Here is a 26,862-nt window from a genome sequence, read left to right as displayed (position 1 = left end):
GTGTTGGTGGAAAGGCATGGAGCTGAACAAAAAGGGAGAGGAAGGGGTGTGTTAGAATCACCGACAGCTTTTCAGGACTCTAGCGACGACCTGCCAGCCAGTGTCTGGTGAACGCGCGCGTGCGTGTAGGTGCGCGCACACGCGTACGTCCATGCCTCTGTGTGTGTGTGTGTGTGTGTGTGTGTGTGTGTGTGTGTGTGTGTGTGTGTGTGTGTGTGTGTGTGTGTGTGTGTGTGTGTGTGTGTGTGTGTGGACCAGCAGCCAACACACACTTAAAATTCGTTCGCAACATGGCGTTAGAGCGCCGAGAGACACGACGGCTCTCCCCCGTCTAATGCAACCATATTGTTAGGAAAGCCAGGGGACTGTTAACCAAAGAGACCTAAACATTCACAGAGACTCTTTCACGCACCGGCGGAGACAATAGCGGATTCCAACATATGCATGTCGCTATAACGGTATAGCTGGTTGTATAGACGCACGCTGCTACCCCACTGGTGGAAATCAAAGGCTGTACATGGCGGTGGAGAGTACAATTTGGCTGTTCTGTCTTCTTTCGCTGTTTTGTGGTCCATCCAAGCAAGGTAAAGCTTACTTTAATCATTTGTAGCTTTTTTTTCTTCCAGTGGAGTGCATGTATGAGCGAACGGGCCACTCTTATTACACTGAAGTGCAGTTACTCAACATTTGTGGGCTGTGATAAAAGATACGGGGGAGAGCGACTGGGTGAATTTGCACCTTGCACGGTCCTTTCGCTCTATCCCCTCCGTACTAGTCTGTGCTCACCCCATGTGGCCTCTCCAGTGCCTATGAGGTAGTGGTGTACTGTTACTTCATGGGTGCCTCTTCCAGGACGCGCTGGAAGGTTTTGGCGTTATGAAGTTGCAGCACATTGCCCAAGGAGCAGCCCTGAATGTTGCCACAGGGTGGCCACAGGGATAATGAACCGGCCCGGGGGGAAGTTTGCGATCAAACAGAGATGTGGCGCTCAACACGAGTGGACGCAAACCAGTCTCTAAATATGTGGATTGCTTTGCCAAAAACTATTTTTCTCTGACAGTTTAATAACCCTGATCCACTGTGCGCATGGGGTATGGGTGTAGCCACTGGCTTGTAAAGTTGACCGACATAAATGTGTGAAAAGGACTCACAATGTCATCAAAAGGAAAATAATTTAAATACACGGCTTTTGTGAAGAAAATCTGCAGGGGGAAAAAAAAGCAAATGTGTTTGAGGGGTGGTAGTGGAAGATGCATGGTAGCTTCAGAGAGTGGAAGCGGGCTGGTTAGTGGAGGAAAGTCTGCCCACACAGGCGACGACGAGTGGCCGCAGCATTTGCATGACAAAGACCTGTGCAGAATATCAGAGAAGGTTCGACAGTTAAACGCTCCTGGGGGGTCAGGATAAAGAAGATATTAGAAACAGTGAAGGTGTCATGTGGTCCTTTCCCTGAAACTCTTTCATGCAGGATTCCTGTAGAACAAAGGCTGCACATGTGTTTTGTCCCATCATCATCCCTGAGAACTTTTCTGCATTGGTGTTTGAAATCACGTCAGAACAAGCTACAGGTGAAGAGGAAGCAGGGGTGGTGGTTGGTTATTGTTTTTAGGCATAATTTTTTTTGTTACAGTGCTTTAAGGTGTGAAATGTGACCACCATGTCACCATACAGTGGTGAACTGTCATATTGTAGCTGTGGTGCTCTGCCTCAACGTTTAAGCCTTGTGGTGGATAGGTTTGAAGTACTAAGCAGTAACATGTTTCCATGAGGACCAGTCAAGTGGGAGTGTGTCCTATATAGCAGTGTGCTTGTGTTTGATAGCAGCACTATTAAAAGTTTTCTCAGGTGTGATTTCACCCCTCTCTCATGTCTGGGGCTTGCTTGAGTCATACAGTAGACGTTCTGATGCTTCAACTCCAGTATGACATGCACTGCAGTGATGAGAACCAGCAGTGATGAGATATAAAGGACTAATGTGCACAAGGATTGGTGCGGTGGTGAAAAGTCAAGTAGGATGAATATATCAGAATCAAAGTACTTTCTTGCATGCCCAGTAAGACCTCCCATCTCCCTCTGGGATATTGTGGAGTTTTATCACATACTGTAAGTTCTGTTATTCATTGTTCAGTTATGCAAATAACGGCTTTGAAAGGGAGGCAACTAGAGGTATGCCTCCTTGACTTCCATCTGATATAGTAGTGGAAGGTCAGAGGATACGATTTATATAGAGTTAGATTACCATGCCCTGCAGACTCCAGCAGAGGCAGAATAAGGAATTACTCCCCTTGAGATCCTCCTGACAGCAGAGTGAGTGCCACACCGGGGGTGATCACATCCAGATGATGAAATCTTTGCAGGTAAATGGCGATTGTGATGGAGGTTGTCTGTGATAAGAGAGAGGAAGGAACTGATTTATTTCCACTGCGAGATTTATCACTGGAAGTTGGTGCGTTTTTGTCTGTTTTTCTGGTGTCTGAAAAGGCTTATGAATCAACACATTTAGCCCCCCAAAAAAGATTAAAAGAGCATTAAATGAATCACAGTCTAAAATCTACTGCAATATTTAAGAGCTACCATCAAAAAATGTTTTGCTCCAGAGCAAAATTTGCTTTTACATTTATGAGCTCCACTGACAGCAGCATCATGCTCTGAGATCAAACCAACAGATTAGTATTAATCATGTGTTATTATTACATAATTGCATTAAGTTGTCATTAGTCTGTGTCAAGACCAGTAAACATAGAAATGAGGGTGACTTGGCATGGGCATCTCTTTCTGTCTCTGCTTGTGTTTTGTTAGGTTCCCAAAACTGGAGCATGAATGTTGTGGGTGTTGGTGGTTGTGGGAATCGGGGCTGGGGGCAATCGTGGGACAGGGATGAATTGGCGGGTGCTGGTGGGGCGATTTTGAGGGCAAGGGCCATTGCTACATCCACAAACAAAGAGCTTGTTTTTTCCATTCTAAAGATCAAATGAAAATATGTCAGCCTCACTTAACGCATCACAAGCAAATGAATGAGTGTGAGTGCCGGGGTGTCTGTGTATTCACAGTCCTTACCGCTCAGTTATTAATGGACATAATAATAAAAATAAAAAAAACATCTGCAGTCCTGTGGGACTTTATGAGGTAATGAATCTTATTATTGTAACGCATTTGGCCTTTGCACAAGAAAATTGTTAGCACAGCAACAGTTGCATGTGAGGTGAGAGCATGAGGATGTCCACCGGTCAGACGCTGTGTACTGTTGGAAAACTTTTGTGTTGACATTCAGCAGCTCGCAGTAGCTGTCATTGCTACTTCGTTGTACCTGGCACTTTTTGTGGAACAGCAAGGGATGCTCAAACTCACATTTTACTTTTCTGCACCGTCCGGCTCTACACTCACACAGTTACACTGGTGGGAGATGCTCGGTGCAACATGAGACTCTTGAAATTCCACATGAGCAACATAGTGTGATAGTCCTTGATTAAAGAGAAAAATACCTCAAATTCATCTTCTTTCCCCTGCACAAAGTACCGTCTGTACTGTCTCTTCTGCATGTCAGTGTGGGAAGCTCAAGAGTAGCTACAGGAAACAGCAGACACAGACATGTAAACAACACAGAAAGGCAACACCCTCAGCAAACCGTTTTTTATTGTAGTTCCAGATGTTATGAAGCATATTAATTTTGAGGGGTATTTCAGGCCGTCTGTGGACTCAAAGGCTAATGCTCATTTTGTTAGAGCCCTTTTTTTGGTCTCTACCAACACAGGTGCCTGAGGGGAGTAACTGGCTTTTCTACTGTTAAAGTGCCACCATGTTCACCAGCTAGTTATTACCTGTTTGAGCAGTGAGATTGAGACAAACCTAAAATAAGCTTAACAGTGAACTGAAACTCACTGTGAAGCTCTATAAAGCCGAGCGGAGCTGCAGATTTAAGTGTTACTAATCTGATAATTCTGTAACTTCATCATAACCAGCATCTGCTTTCATGTCATCCATAAAAAAAATCCTATAATTTAATTGACAGCAAAAAGTAGCAACATTTGTTTAATCTACTTTTAAATATTTTTCACTTGAAGATTATTATTGCTTTATTATTAACATTTAGAATGATTAAGCTAAATTGCTTTTTGAAAAGCCCCTGAATGTTATTTTAAGCTCAGCTTCTGCCTCACTTCAACCAGCATTAATTTATGTATCTCTGATTACGTTATGTTTTCATCACAGCTTCCTCATCCCTGTATTAAGTAACACTACACAGACAGACAGAATTACTTTCTCATAGCAAAAGAGCAAGGTTTAGTTTTATGCTCTTGAATTGCTTGTGAGGGATATGAGCCTGCCTATTGGCAACACCACACTGCTACTGTCGTAACATAATCACCTTACTAGCTCTGTGCAGTCACTTCAGGGATGGATTCATTTATTTTATTTTATTGTGAAATAGATAGATACACTCTGTTATTTACTCCTCCACTTCGCTCAGGTCAGACAGTGTCATCACCACTGCTTGTTTCCTAAAATTGTATATTTCCATGGAGCACCTGAGGAAAATTAGCCATGGTAGTGAGGGAACTGTGTTTTGAGTCAACCATTTATCCCACACGCTGCACTTGGGTACCGGGGGGCAAAGTCTATTCTCTAGCTTAGATATTATGGAGATGTACAGTTACACAAGGGGTTCAGCTTGGCACAGTGGAAGATATTTTGAATACTGTGACAGTGTGTTACAAAAGTCTGAGCAAATTTAGTTAAAATTGTAAGTTCAAGTCTCACAGTGAAATGCACAAATACAAGTCGGCAGCACAGTAAAGTCATGGGTATCACGGTATCACTGACTGTGATTAAGTGGATTTTTTTTTCTGCCTGTCATGTGGTAACTTTACATCTCCATGAGCTCTGTCTCTCCTGTGGTATATTTTGCTACTAGTGGGAAACCAAATTACTGGAGCGGCTTTAAACTTTCCTTGGTTTGGGCTCCTGGCACTTGTTTTCTTCCAGCTGGTGCTTTTGAAGGTTTTCCTTCATCTTACATTTTCAGAACTAGAATTTCAATCAAGTTCATCAGCCAACTATTGCATGCCCATCCGAGGAGCTGTTGCTGTAACTCATACTTAAAATCCACTATGACTACAACAAACAGAGATCTTGTGGCAGGTTGAACTTCCTCAGCCTCTGCAGGGGAACATCTTCTGCTCTCACTCATGCCTCCTCATGAACTCGACCGTGGTCTTGAATGTTTAAACTGTGTTCAGTTCCAGTTTGTTGTGTCTAGAGCAGAGAGCCAGCTGTTCAACCTCCCATATAGCGGCAGTTATGGAATATAAACATTTAATTTGGGACATATGTTGTCTGCACTGTGTCTTGCATAGGCCTTCATACTGTTTACATATGTATATCAGTGTGTAACTGATCTGTGTGTACACTGCATTTGTAGTTCCTATCTTGACGAGAGAATGCAGTGGTTAAATGAATAGAAAAAGCCATTAGACCTACAGTACTTTTATCTTTTTGTTGTTGTCTTCTTTTAGATTGTTAAGCCTCTCCTAAACACACCACCTTAATGGCTTCATGTTATTGTGTTTGTAATGTAACTGTAAATGATGCATTTATGCAAATGCGTAGTTTAATGACTATGTTCTAACTGTTGTTTGAACTTTTCCTGCGCTTAAACTTACCACTTTCTGTTTTCGTATTCAGTAACACTGAACACACACACACACACACACACACACACACTCCAATCTCTGGAGACATGAAACCAGAGTCGTCGGACAGCAGCGCCTGTGGAGAAAAGCTCATTACATATTAGCAGTAAATTAAGTATCTGCATGCGTGTGTTTGCCGAGGTACGTACCCGTGTGCCAGCCCGCTTGCTTGTTTGCTTGCTTGTGTGTGTGAGTGTGGGTGTGTCAGCTGCAATTTGTGCATCTTGATCTCCTCCCCAGAGAGTCCATGCTAAATTAGGATGCATATTATTTAAAGATGCCTTGGGCTGAGTTTCAACTCGGTATATTTGTGCAGTGAATATGTTGATTTTTATGGTGCCCTGTGTGTGCCTATTCATGCTGCCATGGAGGCAATCTCAAGCATGGACGTGTTTGTATGAGGGGAAATGAAGTCTTGAGCTTGATTTTGTCTGCTATGAATTCAAATGATTTTCTGTCTTGGGATGTGCACAAATGTGTTCAATTTTTCTTTTCTTTCTGTATTGCTTTTTTTTTTTTTTTTTTTTTTGCAGTAAACATGATCTCATAAAAGTATCTGAAAATGACACCTAGCTCTAAAGTGAGACGATATACAGTATGACCATCCCAGGTCACAGTTTCTTTTGAAGATAAAGACATTTTAAAATATATATATTTTTTCCATTCAACACCTGTGACAGAGAATTCAAGAGTGTGATGAGCTGACATTTGAATTCATAGAAAAGCCTTGGGATCATGACTCAAACATTTCAAGGTTAGTCTGCCCAGTAAAGCAACCAACCTTCTAGACTTTAGCATGTGGGTCTCAATAATAGAAATGATCCATTTAGACTCTTTTCAATGACATAATCATGACGGGGTCAATAAAGTTAGAGCCTCAGCACAGGGATGGTGTTATGGTGTTTTGTGTCCCGCCCCTCAATCAAGTCGAGCTACATAACATGTATAAGGTGAAGATTATTTATTGCACCTCCATGTCTGAGGGAGAACAGCTCTGTGATTTTGCCATCTGGCCATTTTCCCCCCCCCCCCCCCCTTTTTTTTTTTTTCAACAGAGGCACTGTTGCACACAAAAGCCACACTTCAGAGTCATCTATTCTGAAGTGCGTAAGAGCAATGTAATCTAGGCTGTGTGTTTCTGTTCACACTTGAGCCATGCTGAAATGTTACTGAAATGTTACAAGGCGGTCCTTTTCAGATGATGCCAGCATGTAAAACATATCCTCGAGGCTCTACGGTCATGTTCACTGCTCGGCGTTTTCACTGAGTTGCACCTCAGTTGCACATAGAGATCAAATGTTGGTGAGTCAGTCTATTTCCAAGTTGCTCTCCAGAAAAGCTGCTCTCTGTTAATTTGATTCCGGTAGCACAAATTAATATTACAACTGTGGTGATGCAACTACTGTACCGGCAGATTCAGCTATTTCATCCTGTTGGCTTACTAGGTCACTGGGGTTTGCCACAGATTGAGACACACATCTGATATCTGTACATAATGGGATTTTGAGCAAATGCTCAGGCCAGGGTCGCAGTTGCACTGAAGGTGGTATCTTTTATATTATTTGGGTGGCATCCAGCACCAGCCTCTCTCCAAGATCTAATCATATAACCTCATTAAAATCCCAGCACCAGCTCCATCCACGGCCCTCACTCCACTGTCTGTCCTGAACATCATCTGCATTTAAACATTGATCAGTGAAGCAGCAGCAATACTTGAGTAATGAGGTTACTAAACATCATAGTAGCAAGTCAACCAGCTCCATATTGTTATGGTCATTATGGCATCAGGGGATCAGGGATTATTAAGATTTTTGAAGAAGTCACCTTATTATTATGGTAGGATTTGCTTCTGTGCATTCATTAATGTAGCTTTTATTCTTCTACAGTGTGTGTGTGTGTGTGTGTGCATTTGTGTGTGTCGTTATGAGAGATGCAGCAGACCGGTGGCGCTCACTTGGTCGACTAACCTGCATTCACATTCCTTCCATTCCTCCCTGCTGTCTGTTGGTCACATGTGTTCCTCTGGAGGTGTCTGTCTCTCTCTCTGTGTAGGTAATTATAAATAAATATTGCAATGTCAACCCCCAGTTGTAGTTTAACTGAAGAGCTATGCTATATTAGTGAAAACATGTGGCAGAGGGGTATGGAGTTCAAGGAATTTGCATGCATAGAAGTCAAAGGAGTGCTGTGCTTTAGCTCCTCATCCACACAGCCACCATACAATAAAGAGCATACATTTATAAATCATTTGTGCATTCATACCGAGTGCACACGCCAATCCTTTGTCGTTCAAGTGCAGTTTATTGCTCAAAGATCACAGCACATCCCTCTCACATCAGTGATGGAGCATTTTTGAAGACCCAGCATGGGCATAATATGTAAATTCTGCTCAGCACAGTATGCCTGTCCTTGATGCATGCATGTACCAAATAGTGTCACATAACAGTCTCATTCATCATCCTGACCCTATGAGATGCTCAACCCTGATCCGCGCACACGAGCATTACAATGTACATGTGCCTCACTTCAAAGAGCAACGTTGAATAAGAAGGGAGTGTAGACTCCAGCTTGTGTCTTCTCTCCTGTCTGTGCATCTTTGTTGTCCATTTTCTGTAGAACACCCTCCAGTATTTCCTTTTGTCCTGCACACTGAGAACCTTTGTGTTGCCAGTTTCATGCCCCACTGTCCCCCAGCGCACATTCCTGTACATTTAGTGTGCTGCTGCGTGAATAAACAGATTGTGATTTGGATCTCCCATGTTACTCCTATGTTAGTTTTATTGCTCGTTGTGTTGACTCATGCAAGTGGGCCTGGCCCTTGACATGGCCATGTGGAGGCCCCATGCTGCTGCCAGGCCCTGCCTGCAGGAACATTGCTCTGTGATTGGACGAATACAGGATGAATGAGGACTGTACATAGAGCAGGAGGCACGAGGGACTTGCACTCTCATTCTTTACCCTTCATTCTCAGTTTGGCTCCCTGTTTTCCCCCTTGCTCATACACACAGACACACATATACTATATACAGTATAATGTATGAAATGTGTTTGTCTCGTACAACCTCAATTTTTTTCATTGTATACTTTAACGTTGTTACACTGACAGTGAAGAAGCTCACTATATGATCTGATGAAGTGTATGCCAAGTTTTATGAATGCTCATTTTGGAAACTTATTTTTTCCACATTACTGTAAACAGTGAACCTTTGTACAGCTCAGTGTGACATGAGGTGCACATACTAGTTGCTATTACATGTTGGAAACGGAGCTAAAGATTTGTCAATTAACCAGTTAAGTAAATGAAGAATATGAATAAATGCAATATACTGTATAAAACATATATGCATATATAGTTGTCTGTCAGACTAACATCTAATTGACACCACTTGATTAATTGAGCAAAAATATTCCAAATATAAATCAATACTGAAATTGAAACTATTTACTTTTATCTGTGTCATTAAATATACTTTGGAAGGTTATTATATGGTATCTTTGATTTGATCAGGTTTAGGTTCAGATAAAATATGCCACTTGATCTGGAGGGCAGAGATCCCAAGCAGCAAAAAGAAAAAAAGGAAAAGGAAGATGCATATGCCAAACATTTTTCCAACAGGGAAAATAATGCATCCACTCAAGTAAATAAAGTTTCTATTAATACTTTAGCCCTGGGTATGTGTAAACTCCATTAGCCCTCCAATGCTCAAGGTCAGACTTAATGTTTTGATTCATTTTATTGGCTTTCTAATAGTAAACGTGAGTGTGCTCTTGTGGTGAGGATGACTTGCTGTGAGAACAACCCTGCAGTATCATCATGGAGGAAACACAACTGGAACGGTTAACATCCGACACGGCAGCTGTTCAGATTGTTGAGTGACTCACAGGCTCACTGTGGATTCAGTGAAATGTTGAGCTCCCTGCGTGGAGCTTTGTTTAATTCTGCTCTGTTGTAATTCGGCAACATGGCAATTTAAGGCTCCAAAAAAGGGTTAAATGTTGCTTAAATGGTACTTCGCATGTTACTATAAAGAACCCAACACCCAGGAAATATCTCACCGGAGACGACACAATCTGAATAAAAGCCTAAATGTTGAGACTTGTTCTTGCTGAGGCATTTCCACCTGGATACTGAAACATAGAGTCTCTGTCTCCCTGTAGGGTTTTATCGCAGGCTGCCTCTCTCCTCAGATTATCACAACTGTGGTTTTCAAACTATTGATTTATTCACATACTGGGTAGTTTTTGGCCACAAGTGCATGTAAGTGCCAGCCTGCCAGGGCAATTTTTTGCTTTGTTTTTATTGATGTTAGGTAATGAATTAGCAAACAAAGACACTAGTTGAGCTCAGTTTAAGGTTTGGGTTGAGGCATCCACACACACACACACACACACACACACACACACACACACACACACACACACACACACCACACACACACCACACACACACAGTTTTCCTGCTGTAAACTGCTCAGTGCTATCAATCAGACCATCTGTCCCTGTCCACTCAGCCTGTATTTAGGTTTCAGTGCATAGTGATACAACCCTGTTTTTTCCGAGACAAGCACTGCCAACATGCACAATACAAGACATTGCTAATATCATTCAGGAACAACTCATAGCAATTATCTACTGCCGCTGTGTCAATTTAGAAGATGTACAAGGCAATCTGGTTATCACTGCATTTGAGTGCTTTAGTGGTTCCTCTTCACAAAAGCGACTGTAATCACATTTCACTGCTCTTCTTTCAATTGAGTCTCAAGGCTGCTCTAATCTTATCTGCTTTGCTCAGTCCTCTATTTCATCCCATAATTCAGAGTCTCTTTCTTTGTCTCATATCTCTTTCCATTTCTTGCCTCACATCTCCACCTTTTAAGTTTTAGACCTCTCCCACTTTGGCTCTTGTTCATCACTTACTTTTTTATCCCCGCGAGCAGTGTCGGTTTATGGAGGATTGTCCTAGGTGTTTTATTATTTATGGGACCCAAGGGATTACTTTAAGGATCTCTGGACATTTCCTCAAGCACCACCATGAGGTTGGTAACAGTTTGTAGAGGAATGGTATTGATAACTATTGGATGGTTTGTCATAACCTTTGGCACAGATAACCATGTTCCGCTGAGGGTGCATTGACTTTTTCCTGACATCGGGTCAAACTTTTGTTTAACTCTCATTACATTCAGCCATAGTTCATGTAATAGGGGCTAATTTGCTAATGTTTGTGTGCTAAACATGTTATATTGTCACTGTGATAGTCTTAGTATGATGACATTAGCAGATAGCTGAAAACACTGCTGTAACAAAATACTGTCACCTCAGAGGCATATGACTATTGGTCTTTTAAATTTATTTCATTCTGGGTAATACTTGGGTACTTGTGTTTCTTTTAACTCAATATGTCTCACCCCAAGTCTGGCCCACATACTCCAACTCAGCAACATTTGAGAGTAAGAGCCAGAACCAGCCCAGATGTGGAAGTATTGTGGGCCAGAGTTGGGCCGAGCTACCAGGCACAATGCTGGGCCAGAAATTTAATTTTGCTTCCTGCATCCTTATCTGCTGAACAGCATGTTGTCATTGTCAGTGGGAGGGTGTTGGCATGTTGACTTTAGCATTTAGTTTAAATTACCAGCCCCAGCTTCACAGAACTGCTATGCATGGTGGTAAACATGCCTCTCTGTAGTATAAACCTATTCATTTCCACTGTATATCAATGCCTTGTGAGTAGAAACAGCCACATATATATGTAAAGGCTAGCATTAAGCTCATCAGCACAATATAATATCAGTAACAGTAGCATCTTGTATAGGCTACTTAAGCAGCATGAGGTAAAAAGAAAATTCTGTTCATTTCATGAAGCACTGGTTGTTGGAGCCTTTTAGCCGACTCTCTTTGTACATATCTCTGGTTCCTAATAAGCATGAGGTATTGTATCACTTCAGGCTGTGGAAACCTGAGCTGTGCCTCGGGGTCATGGGGTGTCCAGGCTCTGTTGACAATGAGCTGGGTCGGGTAAAATATTCGCTGTGTTGGGTCACTCTCCTGCTCCTGCTCCTCCTCCTTTCTCCTTCTGTTTTTCCCAAACTTTTTGTGAATAGTGATCCATTAACAGAGATGGACTAGCGGAATAAGTGTTGATGGTATCAAGAGCACTGCCCTCCTCACTTTTCCATCTTCTCTGGCTCTTCTCTTTTTTTTGCTCTGCCTGACTGACAGAGACAGTCTGTTTCTTTGTCTGTGCATTCCTTTTGTCTATTTGTGTTTTTCATAGTGAAGAGGATAGCAAGTTAGGCTTTGATCTGTCCATTTATTCAGCTGACACATTACATTAGTATGGAGGTACACCAACCATGTGATTTGAATTCATAGGGATCATACCACCATTGTGTATTGTAAAATCTATCCAAATGACTGTGACACAATTAGAGAAAGTGTCACAGTCGTTACTGCTCAGGAAGAAGGGCAACACATTATTTATAGATGATTTGTTTGCTTCTTTTGTCATTTTTTTTCATATTTTATAATCTCCTTGTTGTATGTTGGTCTCTATTTGATCATTTTTCCTTTTGTAAACCGCTGTCCTCTCTCTACTTAGAGCAAGCTATGAACCTCTTGGCGGCAGTGGCCATCGCAATCCATTCACTACAGCTCAGCAAGACCGCACAGCCACTACTATCTCCCAGAGTGTGTACCCTGTCCTTTCCAGCAGCTCCCACTTGTCAGTAAACTGGCAAAATGGCCACTTCACAGATTCCCCCCTCTTCACAGCATTGTTCCTCATGAGACATTGACAGTTACAGAAACGGCTGTGTATGTGTTGGAGCGGGTGTTTATGTGTGTGTGGGTACATATTACCATGTGAAAATGCATATGCGTTTTTGTGTGTGTGGTGCTCGTGGCTACAAATCCAGGGCAGTTGAGTCGAGTTTGAGTTTGTGTGTGAATATCAAGCATTTTATTCCCCAATGACATAACCACTACGTAAAATATGTGATATGGTGTGCTTACCTTGCCTACTTTTTTAAAGGATTACTAGGTCATGGTACTTTGTCGTTCTAAAAAATATCTCAGTAACTTTTTCCTTGGATGAATGTCTTTATTTTTATCTAATTCGTTTTACACAAGAAACCATGCCAGACGAAATTTGTATTTTTTCCTACTTTTTTCATGTTGCCTACTATGCCTCCATCGATTTTTGTGAGGGATAATGGCTTTTCCATATCAACGCAGAAGGATCCCCACTATTTGCCAAGTGAAACCACTGGTGGGTGAGCTGGGAAATGGCTGCTAACGTTTTAATGACTTAATGAGACCTAATTAGTTGAAATGGGAGAGAGGAGCAGTCGAGGTGATCTGTGCCGTGGTGCGCTTGTGTGTGCAAGTGTTTCTCTTCTTACAACACTGTGTGCTTATTTGAGAGTTGTTCGAATGGCTTTTTGGGTGCATGTGGGTGCATGCATGTATATTGTTGTCTCCATGGCAGGTGTGTGTGTGTGTGTGTGTGTGTGTGTTGTGTGTGTGTGTGTGTGTGTGTGTGTGTGTGTGTGTGTGTGTGTGTGGTGTGTGTGTGTGTGTGTGTGTGTGTGTGTCTGCCAGAGCAAAGTACAGCAGTGTTTTTTCAGCATTAGGCAGCCTCTTCATCAGGAAATGATGGTGGGGGTCTGGCCTCATTTAATCAAGGAAAAAATTCCATCTCCCATAAACTTAATTAATCCAACGCCACAGACGGAGAAGCTGAAAGAAACCTGCAATGTGTGAGTGTGTGTGTTCGTGTTTGAGCCTCTGAGAAAATGTTTCTTTGGTGGCCTCTCGAAAGATAAGTGGCAAATGAACTATAGAGGGGAAGTTTGAATGAGATGACCTGTAGGGCACACATGAAATGACTTAATTCACTGGATTTTTCCACCTACTGTGTAGAAAATTTGGACTGAAAGCAGTCCTTACAGTATATATAAAACAATGTAATAGATTTCACTAAGGATTTTTGCCAAAATATCTGTCCAAGAGATCCAGAGAAATGTTTACATTTGAAAATATACATCAAATAAAGGTTATATAATCTTCAAACATCCACCCGCCTGATATTAAATTAATTACATTTTAGAGATTTCCATAAAATCGTAACATTTTTCACTCTGAGTGGCATGATCTGCCACTATTAGAATGAGTAATCAGTATGAGGCAGCCACACAGCCCACCTATCTCTTGTTAGACGGGTACTTTCGGACATTTCTTGGCTGACGTTCCAGTACTGTGTGTTTTCAGTTTGTATCAAATGATGCCTTTCCTCTGATTAAATGAGTTGTCTTCACAGGCAAACATGTAGAAGTTTGAGTACGAGCCACTAAGTTTATGACTGTGTGGTGTATGGATGTCATTTTTTTTTTTTGCCCAAGGACTTTGTCAAAACTAATATCTTACTAGTACTTTTGAGACTGAATAATTTTCCTTATTCAGACTGGAGAGTGTGTGTGTGTGCGTCTGTGTGTGAGGTTTTGCAAAACACATAAATCTCCTGTCAGGTTTGCCTATGGAAGAAAACAGACAATAAGAGTGTAGCATATTCAAAAACGAGCCATCTTGCTTCAAAGATGTTAAATTGCCTCTTTCAACCTGGAGGTGCTTCAGTCAAGAATCTAAAACATGATCATCATGATTTCCATGTCAAATACAGACATTGCTCTGACAAAGAGAGCAAATACCTACTGTGAAATGGTGGAGACACTATGGATGTTAGTGTTAACAGTGACATGCTTTTATTCACAATGTGTTATATTGGACTTTCTACTAACCAAGTCCCTGGAACGTAGCGCTTTGAAAATGCAAGGTTTTCAGTTTTGAATTCTTCCTCAATAGAATACAAACACAAAAAATATATAACATTGCACACTAAAAGAAGCACATCTACTGTACAGTACAAGGTTCTTTAGCTCTTCTTTTCTAGCATTTTTTTGTATTGTAGAGTCCATGTACATGGAAAAGGGTATCATCTGGTCATCAACAGATGTTGATGAATATTTATGACACAGTATGGGCTCATTAAAAGCATTAACAATAGATCATGTGTAGGATAATATGTGTAATATGGTGTAAGAAGTGCACTGAAGAGCTACTTTTTTTTCTTCTCATGGTTTTACCCATTATATTCCACTCGGCCTCCACATGACAGATAATTAAGTACCATCATGCAGTTAAGACATGAGTCAGTTCGGTTCTTTTATTTCTCATCTCTGCTTCTGTCTTGATCTTTCCCCTCTTTCGTTTTTCATTAATTTTCCTTTTTTCCTAAAAGCTCTGCTTTGATGTTTTACTACTTCTCTCTCCACCTGGTTCTTCACAGAAATGAATTAACATGGTCTTTCAACAACACTTGTTTTTTTTTAAATGGAGAGAGAAAAAGAAAATGTATATGTGGGATACATCAAATAAAGATAGAGCATTTAGAAAATTATGAGAGTAAATGTACAGTTGCAGAAGGAAGAGTAAATTGATCTTGTTTTGCTGAGACATTGCATTCATTTGCATTTCTCATAATCTGCAATTTTACTTTCAAAATGATGTGGTGTTTAATGACGTGCCTACAATTTTAAATAAGGATTAAATTGTTTAAAATAAACAGAGAAGTTTTAGCAGGGTAAGATGTCTGAGATTGAACAACAACATCGCCTGTGACTGCAGTTAATGTGGCTCTCTGCTGCTCATCTCACACCAGCTCATCAACCTCTCTCTCTCCAGGACTTCCCCTCTCCCTCTGACTTTATTGTCCTGCTGCTGACATACAAATCTCTTCATGCTTCTACACCCATTTCATTTACAGAGCTCCTCCTCCTCGGGGTCTGGCCTCCTCTCTGTCCCCAAAACACCCTGCTCCTGGAATGCACCAGCCCTATCCATCTGTGCTGCCAACACTATTGATTCTGTAGAAGCAGTTATGGGCATAACAAAAGACAAAAATAGCCAAACATGACAAAGTGTGCAGATGTACAGTAAGAAAGCAATAATAATCAGGTCAATGAATAAAAAACAGGCAGTAAATAAAGAAGTTGCACCAAGGCTCTGCTTATAAGTTCTTCACAGGTTTTATTGATGAGTGCACCAGATGAGTTAGAGAATGGATCATGAACTTATATTTAGCTTCTCTTCCCCTGTCCCACACAGAAAAGCCTGTTTCGGTGGAGCTAAGCTGCGGTGCCGGGCCTAGCCATGTAGTGTTGGAACCAGGTTCGCCCTCTTGCTGGACTGCAATCTGGGGGCCAGCGACACGCCTTTCAATGTCACCTGGTTTCAGGATGGCAGGACCCTGCCTGTGGAGGGGGGCGATGACTATCTGCAGTATTTGGGGAACGGATCCCTCCTCCTGCTGCCGACCTCCAAGGATGGCCAGCCTGCCCAGGACGTGGAGGGGAGCTACAGCTGTGTGAGTGCCAGCGCCCTCGGAGCCCTCACCAGCCGGACCGTAAATGTACTCTTGGCAAGTAAGTGTCCGGCAACACCCACATTGCACTATTTTATTTTAGAGGTGAGCTGGAAGTTATAAAGGTCTGTGATTTGGTTAGTTTTGGTGTGTGGGTTGGCCTGCATGGTCCAATCTGCATGACTTATGAACAGGATGTAGAAAATGTATGGAATATTACAGTATGTAAATGTATAGTTTTGACAAACATCAAACCATTTTATCTTTGGGGCTGACCATGCTAGCTATTTTCCATCTTTCCCAATGTTAATCTACTGGTTTAGCATCACTGCAAGAAAACACAAAGCCCTCTTGGTTTAGTTGAACTACTCCTTTAATAATATCAATAATGGTGATACTGTAGCTTCAACTTTATTTTCATCACACACACTGTGTCTTTAAAAGTAGAATCTGGGGGGTTTTGCTAAAAAAAATAAACGCTAGACTTATACAAATGAAATCTGGCTTAATCATCACCTATGGGCTTCTAGTCCTGTGTGGTGGTGACTGTGTCTGCAGAACTAACATCCGCCACTAGCACCCACTGCCAAGCTCACCACAACAACCCTCCTACTCGTTACAGCATAACACTACACAGCATACATTCGAGGCTACCGTTACCGGTGATGGCCGGGTATTGACCCCCGGCTCCAGCGCTTCACTTGGACTATATTTCCTGTTCTTTGCAGTCCTGACTGCTGCTGCTGCTGCTGCTGCTGCTGCTGCTGCCAGGGGCATTAGGCTGCATAGTTGAGCCCAACAGGAGGGGCCCAGTTTGGATGTTTTGTTTACAAACTGCAATGAAGAAACCTCCAGACTCTACCTTTAAGTGGTGGTCAAAATGTTGTATGTTATGGTTTGTGAGCTAATGAGATGGAAAAAAGCTTCTTTGATTCAGTGATCCACTTACAGCATTCAGGCAGAGCAATGAGATTTTTCTGATTTGTCAAGGGAATTTCTTTGCATGGATGGAGATGAACTTGGTTCTCCTCCACCGCAAATAGGAGACTTATCCTCCAGTGGAGCGCTAACAAGTGTCCTGGGAACAGGTACACTCTTAAACAATAGTCTGTTAAAAGCCACCGAGTGAAGGAGAAAGAGCAGCTGGAAAGGAAAAAAAATGAACAGGAAGATGCAAGTGTGAGGGACGAGAGGACAGGCTGCAGCTTTTTAATCGCTTCTCCACGAAGGCCTCTCTCTCTCATACTCCTAAGTGGTAGTCTTTATTTAGTCATTAGCTTTGTGTAAAATGAGACAGTATCCTCTGTGGATGCCCCTACTTTTGTCAGCTGTCACAGGCCTATTTATGAGGATCTCTTGTTTGAGGCACAATAAGAAGTAAAGGGGGGGAGGGGCCATGTTGGATGAATGGTGAGAAGTAGGAAAAGGTTGAAGAGAGTTTGGGGTGATGGTGAAAGGAAAGGCTTTAGAGACCATTAAGAATGACCTTCAGTGTGTGTGTGTGTGTGTGTGTGTGTGTGCATGCATCTGTATGTGTGTGTGTGGCTTTTGAATTAAATCAGCAGTGAGAGGCTATGAGATAGATGGGTCCAGCATGCAGGAGGTCGAAGCTGAACTGCCTCAACATTGACATTGAGCGGGCATTCTCATTTCCTACTGTGTCCTCACTACCAGAAATGAGACAGAGGAGAGAACATAGCAGAGATCACATCTGTGAAAACACATTATGAAAGCCACCTGCTCCAGTTTCCTTGTGGCGGTATATGATGCATGTGACCTTGTCTAAAAACATGTGAATGTGTCGGCGCTGGAGAAGAGACAGTGAAAGATATCCAATGTTTAAATGCAGACTACAAAAATATTTAAATAGAATTACAGTGTTTCAGTTTGTAACTCATTTGAGCAGCACACTGTGTACACATCACATTTCCCAAATAAATCCATGGGTAATTGATGACGCTAGGATAAAAAAGCAGCTTTTAGTCTTGATTAGACCAATTAACCTTTGTAATTATCAGACTGCTGGTGAATGTCAATATTTCTTATTTCCTACCAGCTTTCTCAGTGCATTTCAATCAACAGCCTCATGCCATAACTGAAAAATGTGCCTTTCTCCTCCAGGCAACCAAACTGCTCTAGCTAACCCTGGTATCATCACAGCTTTATGTGCTTTGATATCATAATAGTCAAAGTAAAATAGATGGAAATGTAGATAAATGTTTTCTTATTTTTGTTTGCACAACTTGTGTTGCTTTATTCTCAGCATTTGTGACTTTATGCATCTCACATTAGAGTCACAATATTGCAATGAGATAGCTCGAGGCAAAAGTGGCTGTGTTCAAACCTGAAATAAATGTACCCTTCTTTAAAGGTAAAGGGATGAGGAGGAGATGGAATATTGTAGTTTAAACACATCTGAAACTATCTTTGAAGTAAACATTTTAATTTAATAAAAAAATGTATGGAGAATATGCCATACATATTTGAGAGAGCATTCTGGCACGCATGTCAAACTGACAAATCAGTGCACCTCAACCAATTTAAATAGTAGAGAGAAATTTCAAATTGTGCATATTTTCCAGTTGCTTCCAGTGACACAACTATCTGTTGGGGTGGGGGGCATTCTTTATGGGTTTCCACACTGTTACTCTGCCTGAAAGCTGGGTAGCAACAGGGTCAAGGGTAGAATTATCTGCTTGCACAAGGGGAGGGGAAAATTGCTGCAATCTGATAGCCCTGGGGCCAAAGAGTGGGGCATAGATAGAGGGACAAAGACAGAGAGAGATTTGGGGTTAAGTCAAAGGCAGAAGACAGAGGGGGAAAATGAGTAATGAAGAAAGAAAAAAGGAGAGAGAACAACAAAAAAGAAAGACAGAGACTTTCTATGGAGCATATAGACGGGGCACACACTGGTCCAAAGAGCTGCCTGTTACTGTTCCTTGAAAACACAGAAAGATCTTGTTGCTAGGAAACACCTGAACGTATTTTTGACCCTATGGCTTGATGTGTCACCTTTCCTGGGAGTGATACTATGAAAAATTGCCCTCGATGTCAGCACAAGCCCGGGCAGGACAGTGTCAGCTTTGAGAAATCTGTGAGTGTGTGCTCTGCATGGTGCCGGATGGATCTGCCATGGAATTTCTTTGCGGGCTGGGGACACTCACGGATTCCTGGGAAAAGACTAATATGATTATGCTTTGACAGAGCGGAGGTGGAAGCACAGCTAGTTGCCATTGTTCAGTCACAGCATGGGCAAAGTGCTTCCTCTGAACACCCCTCGCCCTCTTTGCATTAACATTTATGTCGCTGATCAGCTGTTGTTCGACACTCACAGTCACAGTCAGACCCACTTTCCCCACACAGTCCTTCCCCCACCGCCTCCGCACACGCATGCACATAGATGCACACAGTGATCCAGTAATGTAATCACTAGCAGTGTGTACAGGCATTGATACACGCAATAGAGTAAACAGTGAGGTACAAGTAGCTCTGCACGCACGCATTCAAAATTACACACTCACGCCACACGCTTGGTGAGTCTGGCACCCAGTCAGGTGCTCTCTGGCAGTGTTACAGGTGGTGTGTTTACATGAGGGCATCACAGTGTGTAATGGCTGGGGGTGGCGGGGGTTAATCATCGACTACTCTGCAACAGGCATCGCAAGTTTTTCTGAAATGAATCAAATGCATTCTGCTACTATGGTCGGTGTGTGTGTGTGTGTGTGTGTGTGTCAGCCTGTGTGCTCATTGAGAAACTCTGTTCCTTCAGTGCAGTAGGAAAACACAGAAGGCCAGTTTGTTGCCATGACTAACAGCTGGTGTGATAGGGCTTAGGGGCTGTGTCTCCTCGAGCTTACAATGGTTTGAAGGGAGAAAAAAAGCTGGGAAACTGAGAAACTTGGAAAACTTGGAAATGGCTACTCCTCTATACAAACACTATTCTACGTCCTCTCTTCCATAGTTTTGTTTGTTTTTAAGTCAGATGACATGTCAATGTGTCTCCACTCTTTATGCAGCTGTTGAGCAGCAGCTCTTTGTGTAGCGTTATCAGCCTTTTAGTCAATTCAAAAGTCAGTCCACCTTTTTTTTTCTGCCTGAAATATCTTGATGACTAAACTCTTCAGTTATGATGACTTCAGTAACTTCACCTGAAATAACACCAGTTTTGGTTTTTAGTGAAATGTCTAAACAGGTTTTGGATTGGTTGCACAAACACATGTATGAAGAAGCTAAAAAATGTGTACAGTCGTGGTATCCAGAGGATGAATCCTAATGACTGCACTGACTTTTCATCTAGCAGCACCTGCAGGTCTGAGTTTTTACATGCGTATCAATCACGTTAAAAAACTAAGCCTATCTCATGATGGTTCCCAGATGATCTCTCCTAATGACTGCATGCCTGTAGCTACACAATTAGGTTGACATTGTGGTTTTTATCTAAAAACTTTAACAACTTGATACAGATGTTAAAGTTGCCCTGTGGAGTTTTTCATATTTGAGCCATCTGCCGTGTTTTTTTTTTCGAGTACTGCAACAATAACAGTCAGGGTGCGCTGGTGACGCAGACTGTTGTGTGGTGGAGATGCATTCAGTGATCATCCTAATAACTCGTTTGGCAGTGGCTGTAATGTAACGGTCATATGTAAAAAATTCCACAGGACAGCTTTAATGTTTCCTTCAGTGTGAAGTGTGACAAATTCATTAGTCCCTTTACTTTTTACTTTCTGGAATGATCATCAGTTGAAAACCTCGGTTTGTCCAATCTTTTGGTTTATCACCAGATAAAGAAGAAACATTTGAATGACATCCATCATGATCTGCAGTAGGCTACTTGCAGTTGCATTCATAGGGCAGCACAGTTTATTCAGTTGTGACAACAGCAGCCTTTCAAACATGGAGCAAGAAGTCCTTAAGATCAAGATTGAACAGAAGGAAACTAAAAATCTTGCTGAAAATCGTGCTTTTTCAGTTGTGGCAACAAAGCTATGGAACGACCAGCCGCAAGACAAGTACCATTGCTGCATGTTTTTAAAAAGCGCCTCAAAACCCACCTGTTCTCCATGGCCTTTGATTCCGCTTAAATTGATGCCTTTTAATCTGCTATTTATTTATTTATTTTTGACTAATTTTTACTTATGCGCTATGTTTTAAATTGTTTTATTGGTTTTATATACTGTAGTGTTATTTGAATTACATCATTTTATTTTTATTGTTTTTATTCTGTTTCGTTTTATGTACATTTTGTGTCTTATGTTGATTGTATATTTTATGTGTAATTTTGTACAGCACTTTGGTCCACTGGGTTTTTAAAGTGCTTTATAAATAAAGTTGGTATGGTATGATACAAAGTAGTGTCAAGTGTGGTGAGTAGCATCACACTGATGTCAAATGTAAGAATTGAAATTGGTAAACAAAACACATTTTACCCCTAAGTAAGATGTAAGAAAATAATAAATAGAAAAAAGATATCTGAGTAATTTGTTCACACCTAATCACTTATGTAATAAAACAGAGCCTCCGCCTTGAGCAGTTCTTTGTAATGTGTGAATCAGATTTGTCTTTCCTGGGAGGTAGATTTCTGTATTTAGCACTGCACTAGCACTAATCTGTGTTTTCATACTATGCAGTTCTGCTCTGTATCAGTTCTGCAATTAGCCCCACGTAGAGAACATGCAGGAAGCATGAAGAATGACTTATGAATAGTGTTTTTGTATTAAGAAAATCTTTTTACTGTGTGGCTAATGTTAGTTTCCCTCCATTAATCCATACAGTAGAGCATTGGCTGTATATTTTCTAGCCCAGTTCTATCAGTGGGTATTTGCAGTCTGTTTTTTTTCTGTTACCTTCCTGCTTTCTTCCTGCCTTTGGTTGCCTTGTTCAGTCTTCTTTCTCAACACTCTCCTTTGATCCACCCCCCACTCTCTACTCCTTAGTCAGAGCTGGAGGCGAAGTGGCTGGGACAGCCAACCAGTTTTGTTCTCTTCTTCAACAGCCTGTTCAGGGTCAAAGGTTAGAGGCCCTCAGACAGTGCTCACTGCTGCTCCCTGGTGCTCAGCATTACCCACATTGGGGCACTTTTTCAGTCTGTGCGTGAATGTGCTGAGGCTGAGAAAATTGGAGCTCTGCCAAGACTCAACCTGGAGAGAGAAATAATCTAGGCGAGCCTGATTAAATCCTCAAATTTCTCCTAATCAGGACATTCAAGGGTATTTAAATGATCTGAACAAGTCTTTAATTAAATTACAATAATTTAAAAAGGTGCAATTTAAAAGCCCTTAAATGGTTTAAATACAATAATCAGAAGTCTGTGAAATAGAGATTATAGCACTGTTGTGCACAGATCCTGAACTTACAAGCTATTTTTAAAACAAACCAAATGAAACAATACAATACAATCACACCAATTGAATTGTTTAAACAATATCTGTGAATGGGGTCAGGTTTGTCTGTGGGTTGATGAGGCGTGAGTTGATAATTAGTATACGGACCTCTTAAACCTCGACCACTCTGGCTTTGCAATCAAAGTAATTTAATGTATTTGGTATGTGATCAGATGCCATTTACGTTTATGCACTGATGGAGAGGGAGTGATTATAGACCATGCCTTCAATGTAATTGCAGTCTGTCATATCACGAGTGACCTACATCAAACACAGTGTCCTATTCGTTATACCAGAGGCAGACAACATGACACAGATTTCAAATGATTAAAAAAGGTCGTTTGCACATGTGTTGGTTTAGATATAGGCCGTTTTTCTCTGTCTGTCCTCTGTCATCGTTTCTGCATTGATTGATACCCTCCCTGAGCTGTATCATTTCTTTGCCCCCAGGTCTTTCTAAGTTTCATCAGGAGCCATCGCCCCAAACAGTGCCGGCTGGAGGAGCTGCCCGCTTTGAGTGCCAGATTGAGGGAGTACCCACACCTGTTATTACCTGGGAAAAGAACAAAGTGGCTTTACCCGAGGAGACAAGGTAAGCCATCTGTATCTGTATTTCTATCATCTTACACTAGTATTGCTGAATGAGCAATACAATAGTTTAGGTTCAGGATGTTTCAGGATATTAACATAGTTACTGTATTTTGATTTTATGTCTTGTCTATTATTTCTCTCTTTTCTCATGAAGGAAGTTTAAATAATCATTTTATGAAATACATAGCTTAAGCTTAATGCGAGAAAAACACTCACATAGACAAGCTGTCATTTGAATTTTCTACAACAAAATATTAATTTCCAGTGATGTAAATGCCAGCTATTGTAGTTATCTTCTAGTTCATTTAACAGTTAAAAAAACACTGGCATTGTGTTGCAGTTAAAGCATTGTGACCCACTAATTATCAGAAGTCTTATATTTATACCATGCTGAAATATGTGCCTATGCTTTTTTTTTTTAGTTAAATAGCTTTTGATTTTCAAGGTGCTGTTGCTGATGCTGCCAACGTTGTCTCACATAATGATACTCAAAGCTCATTGAAGTATGAGCTTATGCAGTACCTGTCACTTTTTTACATCAGGGAAAAAATGTTGAAGTGCAGATACAATGGGGTCACTCTGAGTAGGAGTTAACTTGTTGATTACACTCAAGTTTCTTCGCTCTAAGTGAAAATGGTCCAAGGACTTTGACATCTCTCTGATGTTCCCGGCTTTGAATGTGATTGTGTTGCATCCATTACATTCTGTTGTCAATCTTGACATAAAAAGGTCACCTGTATGTAATATAATGTACAGTAATGTAATGTAAGACAACATTGAATAACAACAAAAGCAATTAATAGACCGTCTAAATGCAGAACAATGTTCAAGTAAATATTGAAATATGTATCTGTCTTCTGCGCATTTACAGATAAAAAAACATTTCAAAAGGTATGCCTGTTGCCACATCCTCACCGCATCATCTCTCTCTGTCAGTTTTCTCTCACAGATATTCTCATTTACTCGGCCACTTAACAATATTGACATTTCACTGTTGCTTCACTGGCCCCATCGCCTTGGAATTTGTTTCCAGCCTTATTGCACAGGACTAAGTGCTAATGGCTGATGTAGCCCTGTGTGACCCGCAAACAGCAAGCTGCTTATAAGGTCTTATTGGGGGGATGTGCCTCTCCCACCTTGGTCGGTGTTAATGGCCTTTCACAAAGATGAGCCAGGATGGTTGATACATTTTTCAGTGCCTTTTCTTCTCTGTCCTCCCTCCTTCTCTTGCTCTGTGTCATCGCTATTATCCTTGTTCCATCTCTACATCTGCTTCCTTTCTACCACATTTTTTCAGTCTTTCTTCTATTATCGTTTTCTTTTTTCCGCTGCTTCTTCCCTATTCCACCCCTCTTTCTTTTTTCTCACCTCTTCTCTACTCCCTTTCTCTTCCCGCCATGTGAGCAGGCTACAAGTGGTCACATTTTGGTGAGATTAATTGGCCGTGATAAAGGTGGTAAGAGCTTCTGGGATGGCAATATATCTATATCCTGATCTCCATAAGAGAGGGAGAGATTAAAGAAAATACATTAAATGTCAAGAGTAGAAACAGACTCAGTGGTTATAGGGGCACAACACAAACATTGTGTATCTAGTTTTTTTTTTTGTTAACTTGTAATTTAAGAGTCTGCGTACAAAAGCCTGGTTGCTGAGTGAAAAATGATGCACTCAGCAGCAGGGTCATCACAGAGCTGATCAGTTGGATGTTTCATGCTACAGGGCACAAAGCTATTTAATCAGTCGTTTTGTTTTTTTCCTTCCTCCTCTGCCCTGTGTGCAACAGGTTCATTTCCCTTCCCAACGGAGTACTCCAGATTCTAGAGGTGACCCAGGAGGACGAGGGTGCCTACCGCTGTGTTGCGTCCAACTCTGCCAGGAAGGACATCAGTCAGGAAGCCAAGCTCACTGTCACCTCAGGTAAGGTCCGTTGCTGTGCTTTACACTGTTTGAATAGGCAGCCAGGGAGCTGCCACACCAGTCTCAAAGAGTGCCACTCTCTGTGTGCCCTTTGTGTGCCGTGAGTTTAAAACTACAATGACTCACCTAAGCTAAACTTTAAACTATTGTTGCAGGTAGATATTTTAGGATCATTATATTTAAATTGAATAGTAAAACAGTTTTGTGAAACAGATGTAATTGTGTATGATTTGTTTGACTTTGTTCTATTTGAGTCTGCTCCATTTAGTATGATGTTAGTATGATTATGCCAGGGCTACAGGCATAGCTGATAGATGGTGCAGTATGTATGTAGCCCAGTTCACTTCCTCATAATGTAAGCAGTAAGAATAGGAGAGAGTGGGTGTAATAAGATCAAAATAACACATTAATCTAACCACAGAGAATCACTTGAGCACCAGGGTCATCACTGTAATTTAGTGTTATGTTGTGGATAAGATAGCTGTATTTTATTGTGAAAACAAAATTGCTTCTGTTCTTGCCAAACTGGAATACATATAAACAAAGTTTAGATACAAGGTGATGTTCAGCTCAGGGTTAAACATATTTCCACTTGGCTCACTGAAGACACTGAAGTTCTATAGGCACATTGCCAGTCTGAATTGATGTCTGACACTCACAAAAAGTAGAAAGGTCGCGCACATCTGATTAAAAAGGTGCTGCCCTCAAAAATAAATGTTGATAAAGAAAAAAGAAAAGAGGAGACCTCACACTTAAGCTCCCTTTATGTGCTTTTATTTAGCACATCCAACAACATCAGAAACATTTCGAGCGTGCTGCTCTTCTTGGGACAGGTCTGAAGAAGAGCAGTACGCTCGAAACAAAATTTAGCACATCCAACAACATGACAACAACATTTCGAGCGTACAGTATGCTCGAAACGTTGCTGATGTTGTTGGATGTGCTAAATAAAAGCACATGAAGGGAGCTTAAGTGTGCAGTTTCCTCTTTTCTTTTTTCTTTGTCTGACACATACACACTTGGGGACACTTTAGTTGTGTATGAAAACAAAATGAAGTAGTGTTCAGTTGTGTAATTACATGAATTTTATTTTATCAACTCTGACAACACTGCTGATCTTTGTCATTGTATATATATATATATATATATATATATATATATATATATATATATATATATATACAATGACAAAGATCAGCAGTGTTGTCAGAGTTGATAAAATAAAATTCATGTAATTACACAACTGAACACTACTTCATTTTGTTTTCATACACAACTAAAGTGTCCCCAAGTGTGTATGTGTCAGACAAAGAAAAAAGAAAAGAGGAAACTGCACACTTAAGCTCCCTTCATGTGCTTTTATTTAGCACATCCAACAACATCAGCAACGTTTCGAGCATACTGTACGCTCGAAATGTTGTTGTCATGTTGTTGGATGTGCTAAATTTTGTTTCGAGCGTACTGCTCTTCTTCAGACCTGTCCCAAGAAGAGCAGCACGCTCGAAATGTTTCTGATGTTGTTGGATGTGCTAAATAAAAGCACATAAAGGGAGCTTAAGTGTGAGGTCTCCTCTTTTCTTTTTTCTTTATCAACATTTATTTTTGAGGGCAGCACCTTTTTAATCAGATGTGCGCGACCTTTCTACTTTTTGTGAGTGTCAGACATCAATTCAGACTGGCAATGTGCCTATAGAACTTCAGTGTCTTCAGTGAGCCAAGTGGAAATATGTTTAACCCTGAGCTGAACATCACCTTGTATCTAAACTTTGTTTATATGTATTCCAGTTTGGCAAGAACAGAAGCAATTTTGTTTTCACAATAAAATACAGCTATCTTATCCACAACATAACACTAAATTACAGTGATGACC

At 41.1% G+C, this 26,862-nt stretch overlaps 1 long non-coding RNA gene across 1 annotated transcript; it reads left to right on the top strand.

Moving 5' to 3' along the window:
* The first annotated feature begins 258 nt into the window (after positions 1 to 258).
* Positions 259 to 24,993, top strand: LOC311007481. The gene is made up of 4 exons (XR_014596422.1): positions 259 to 584; positions 15,849 to 16,165; positions 22,935 to 23,076; positions 24,859 to 24,993. It is a non-coding gene; the product is annotated as an uncharacterized lncRNA (long non-coding RNA).
* Positions 24,994 to 26,862: the final 1,869 nt, after the last annotated feature.

This window comes from Trachurus trachurus (assembly GCF_905171665.1).
Source record: "Trachurus trachurus genome assembly, chromosome: 3".
Classification (NCBI taxonomy): Eukaryota; Metazoa; Chordata; class Actinopteri; order Carangiformes; family Carangidae; genus Trachurus; species Trachurus trachurus.
The sequence above is the reverse complement of the archived record's forward strand: the minus strand, read 5'-3'. Positions and strand labels throughout refer to the sequence as shown.